Below are 5471 nucleotides of genomic sequence, written 5' to 3'. Positions count from 1 at the left end.
CATTTCGTGTATCGATGCGACACGGAGCGGTTCCACGATTCGATGTTCGCGTTCGATCGCGTCGTCAGAAAAGTGGGTTAGCCGGCGGCTAAAAGGGATCGTGGCGAAGTTGCATCATTGTTTTGGTCCGGTTGCGTAAAGCGAACAGAGCGCTATTGTATGATAAATTTTGTAACAAGGAAACGGATGAGTTTGCGGTAATGAGTCGATGGGCAGAGGAATGATTGTTTAGTACAGAGCGTCGAGTACGTTGTTCACGGGTGGCGTCTTACAAACAACTGGCGTGTGGTGTGGCGTGCAGGCTGAGCGCTGAGCCACATCACACGTGCAGGAACCGGCTCGCCTGCACGTACGTAATTACACGCGGGTGCAGACGGCTTTTCTTTTCGCGAACAACGATCATTATAACGAGGAAGTCTGCAGTGTTATGCATGCTAAGTAAATATGCAAAAACAACAGAAGACACATTACAAGGTTCATAACATGTATTGATAAGTACAAAACAAGAAAGGAGCAGGGTACATGGACGGAACATAGAACATAATTCATAAATACATTTGAGAAATATTGGATGATCGTTAATTACAATTTTAAACCTTAAACTGTAAGTAATAAAGGATGAATCAACTTAGATAGTTAGAAAAGAAAACCTTTATCCCTAAAAAGGATGTCGTAATTTTAATCTAGATTAATAGATTTGACGCCATACGAGTAGACAGAGTGCGTCTAATTTTATGTCTAACTTGTAAAAATTCCCTTGTCTTGACTACAAACCTCAATACTTGAATGTTATTCGTAGTTTTTGGTGTGAAACAAATGATTCTCAAAAAGCCTGAATTTAGCAGAATCAAGTAAAAAAAATCGGTCATTTTAAAATCAAAAAAGGTTCTTCGACCTGAGATCCGGGTTCGGATCATTTCAGACACTGGGCTATTTCTACAAAGTCTCATGAAGGAGCTTAGAATTGAACAATATTTAAAGTTAGTGAAGACAAAGAAAGTAGTTGATAAGGACTATGCCACCATACGTCCATTAATATAATTGTGGCCACTTAAATTTGGGGGCTCTCGGATATTGTGATAGACATTCCCCATCTAAATGTCATTGACTTTGAAACAATAGATGCTTTCTTGAGCTACGGCTGATAAATATATCTATACTAGCTGTTGCTCGCGACTTCCTCTGCGTGAAATTAAAAAAAATTAAGTAACATAGCCTGTGTTATGTAGTTTTTGAGCCATTTAATACATACATACAAAAATCCCAAAATACAAATCTTTCCCATTTAAACATTAGTGTATGTCTCATATATCCTAACACACTGGATCTTTGATATAACTTTAGTAGGGTGTTCAGATGACGTCAGAACAAGTTTTTAGATTAAACAATACAGAAAGAATTGAAAACGTTTTTATTTAAAAAAAAAACTGTTGTTTATATTCTGACTGAGTTCTGTTTAGCCAGTTAGGGATTAAAAACTTTGGATGTATGTCCAATCTTACTAATATTATGAATGCGACAGTTTAGATTGATGGATGGATTTTAGAGATTGTAGCCTAAAAGAGCTGAATGGATTTCGATAAAATTTGGTATAGATATAGAGGATAGTCTGAAAGAACACATAGGCTACTCACTTTTGTTTTTGTTTAATCTACGCAAACGGAGTCGCGGGCATAAGCTAGTGTTACTATATAAGAACTAAATAGTTGAAAATGTTTCATGCATAACATCTCAAAGTTTGAGATAAGATCTGGTACCGCAGCTCACGTCTCTAAGCCTAATATTCTAGGACAAAAAACATCGACCGGAGATCGCATACCTGCATCGCGCAAAAACTTAGTTCAACAAACTATAACACCGCTAACTTTAAGATGCATAACGTTATTACGAAGACAAGCAACGAGACGAGACGTTCAACTTGATCGGGTTCTAGAAAGTCGTGATGCTGTGATATTGATGGTGTTATTTAAGAATGGTTTACACTGAGGTATTCAATCGCTTATGTTTTATTTTTCCAATGTAACTTGCACATGTAAGGTGCGAAGTAAAAGTGTAGTCAGTAAAACAGTACACTAGGGTCGTTTAACTAGCATGTAAACCAAGCTTATAGTTGTATTGATAGGACGAAAAGTTTCGTAAGCGAAAACAAAATGCGTCGGACAGAGCACGTAGTTGCCGCTTTGCATCATCGCGAACTAACTTCCCTATTTGAGAAATGGAACGTTTCTATAAACAGTATAGCGCCGCAATACACGGACTGTTTCGAGCAGTCGGCGAGTTGCCAGTAGCATTTTCATCTTTAAATGATACGACTGGTAGCTTCTGTGTAAAATGACTGCGTATGGGCAGCTTTACGAGGTCTTTGTCTATAGCGTGTTAGAATAATGTTTATTTTAGAATCCGTAATGCCTTTGTCTGTTGTTTCTGAATAAAATAAACAAACGTTCGTTGACTACATTCTACATTTTCCAGTTGCCTTTGACCGTTTTTTGGAAAGATCTTTAAAAAGTTATATCTCAGTAACAATTTTAAATTCCAAAAGTATTCGATTGCGTCGACACTATCTTTTTTTTTCAAAAAGACAAAAGAATCCCAATATTCTTTACATCTTTCCATTTTCATACAACATTAATATGCATCTAAAAGCAAGTGGCACTTAAATATCTATTAAAACAAAGTGTAGTAACACTTAAATTATCTAAGTAACAAAGGTTAGATCTACGAGCGCTACGCTCACGTCGACAATAAAATCTCACATTATGGGACATCGCCCATTCAACACCATACATCATTCTTATCAATGACACCGTACATTCAAATGACACGATGTGAATGTTGATTGTATTGAACTATTACTTTGATGACTGATCTTTACTGTTACCATGGTTACGAAGGTCTTTACCTTTTAAGTCTATACTAATATTATAAAGAGAGAAGATTTGTATTTTTAGATTTTTGTGTGTATTTAATTCACGTAAAAATTACTGGGTCGATTTTAAAAATTCCTTCATCATTAGAAAGGTAATTTATCTGTGAGTAACGTAGGCTATACTTTGTATTATATTTTAAGTTCACGCGGGCAAAGTCGCGAGCAATGGCTAGTAAATATTACAAAAATCCTCATATTTCAATATATAAAGGATAAATAACATTAGTAACGATTCTAAAATCTTCTTCATCTTGGAACTAAGTAACTATGAGACAGCTTTTTATTTTTTTTTATTTTGAAAAAATGATCTCCAGCTTTATGTAGGTTTTTAAAATAACCGTTAAAAATGTCGAAAAATTCGCCATCATACAAAGGGATATAAACCACGGTCGAAATCAACAAAAGCCGGCCGTCATAACCCGGAAACAATGGGATGAAAGGCAAATGGAGAGAACTGAAGGTATAGCCGGAACGACAATTTAACGACAGCGCCTTGTATCGGGAACCCACGACTCAACATTACCATTGTCCCGGCCACCCAAAACGTCCGGTAACTAAATAGGGTTTAAAACGACGCCGTAAAGCTCGCCGAATAAGGCGTAAACGGGTTTAAAATACTGAGCTCAACGAATGAGACGAAGTTTATGTTTTCTTCGAACCCTGTACACCTTGGCAATATTTATTTCTTTAAAAATATTTAATAACTAGCTGTTGCTCGCGACTTCATCCACGTTAAATGTAAAAACATAGCCTATATAACTTTTTAATGGTGCATGAATTTTTATAATCGGCCCAGTAGTTTTGGAGTATTTTCTTTTAAAAAAACTTTCCTCTTTATAATAATAGTTCCTAAACAAAAATATTATTCTTAGCATAGGTGACCCTACTGCAAATGTCTATAGGTCGCTGTAATAATGTGAACAATCAAATCTTTAAAAAAACATAACTAAAGTATGATGGTTACTAAAACCATCGTCCTTTCTACTAGTATATTGTACTGTTGTACATACTCAAGGTAGTTAGACGCCTATCGGTTCCTAGTCGTAGGTGACACTAATCCGTACAACTCGGGGTGCAAGGGGCAATAGTTGCGCTCGTCTAAGTGGCTTAACCTTTCGACTACATTTACTTGTACCGTCTTACCTATTCCACTATAACTTGAATAACATGGCTTCAAATCCATACATATTCTTGTAGTTAGTTTGAAAACTTTCTGATGTTTATGTAATTTTCAAAAATGTGTCTATGGAGAATTGCGGCAAGTAAAACAGTTTTAAAAATAAAATAAAAAAAAACTGTTATACTTTTAAATTCGTGTCGCGTTTCGCAAATCTCTGCTCTTGTCTAAGGTTAATGAACTCTAGACATCTTTAATCCAGTTTGTCAGGTCTTGAAACTTATGTAAAAACTACGGACGACGACATTAAAGTCTAAACGATGTACACTAAAGTGCCACGTTTTATCGAGTATGAGAGAAAAAACCTTTTTTGTCTTAGTAACATTAAAAGGATTTTTTCCTAGGAATATTAAATATATGGTAGGGAAAACTTGTGCCAAACTCTTGAGTAGGAAAAGGATGGGAAGTCGCCTTCCGATACCTGAACTAATATTATAAAAAAGAAAAATTTGTATTTTTGTATGTATTGGAATAACTCAAAAACTACTGGGCTGATTTTAAAAATTCTTTCAGCGTTAGAAAGGTAACTTATTTGTGAGTAACATAGGCTACGCGGTCGAAGTCGTCATGAATAAAAATTGATAAAAAAACGCAAGTTGAATAAAATGTTTGTACATATTCTTATGTACAAAAAACTTATATGTTCAGTTTGCGACATTGACTCCATTATAAACGAGTTCTGCAAGAAGTCTGTCTAAAACGGGTTCCGTTACTAGGTAACCATTTCAATATACTTAGGGAAACCCAAGTCTACATTAACATAGAAATTAAAATAACGTACGGAAACAAAGTATGCTAAAAGAAAGTCAAAAGTTAAAGGATAATAAATCTATACTTCTATACTATTATAATAAAGCGTAAACACACACTTCTTTGTTGCCTAAGATGTCAGCAATTACAGCATATTTTTGAATAATCCTCTTTTTAATAAAAAGCTATATATTTTCACGCCATAAAATTTAGGGTAAAATGTGGGAAAGAGACCATAAGTTGCTGCCAACATCAAGGAAGCAAGATTGCCAAGTTTTGTCATGTCATGTCATTTTGACATTTGAAATTGACAATTTGACACATGTAAACAATAAAATAATTCTATGCTGATGAAATTGCACGGGAACAGCTAGTCAATTATAGAGCAAACATTTTCCTATAAACAGAGATATGATATTTCGAGTACCTAACTGTTAAGTAGTATTGCTCGCGACTTTATTCGCGGGAAATTAAAAAAATAACAATAAACATAGCCTTTGTTACTCACAGATAAATTACCTTTCTAATGGTGAGAGAATTTTTAAAATCAGCTCAATAGTTTTCACGTGAATCAAATAATTAGTATTAAAAAAAATCTTCCTATTTAAATCACGT

The 5471-nt window shown here is 34.9% G+C and overlaps 1 protein-coding gene across 1 annotated transcript in view; it reads right to left on the bottom strand.

Annotated features, from left to right (window-relative positions):
• LOC106103127 overlaps positions 1 to 5471 on the bottom strand; it is a gene marked incomplete at its 3' end in the record, with an annotated part of 34935 nt that overhangs the window by 20849 nt on the left and 8615 nt on the right. The window lies entirely within an intron of this gene.

The sequence above is a fragment of the Papilio polytes genome, unplaced genomic scaffold (genome assembly GCF_000836215.1).
Source record: "Papilio polytes unplaced genomic scaffold, Ppol_1.0 DF823868.1, whole genome shotgun sequence".
Lineage (NCBI taxonomy): Eukaryota > Metazoa > Arthropoda > Insecta > Lepidoptera > Papilionidae > Papilio > Papilio polytes.
The sequence above is the reverse complement of the archived record's forward strand: the minus strand, read 5'-3'. Positions and strand labels throughout refer to the sequence as shown.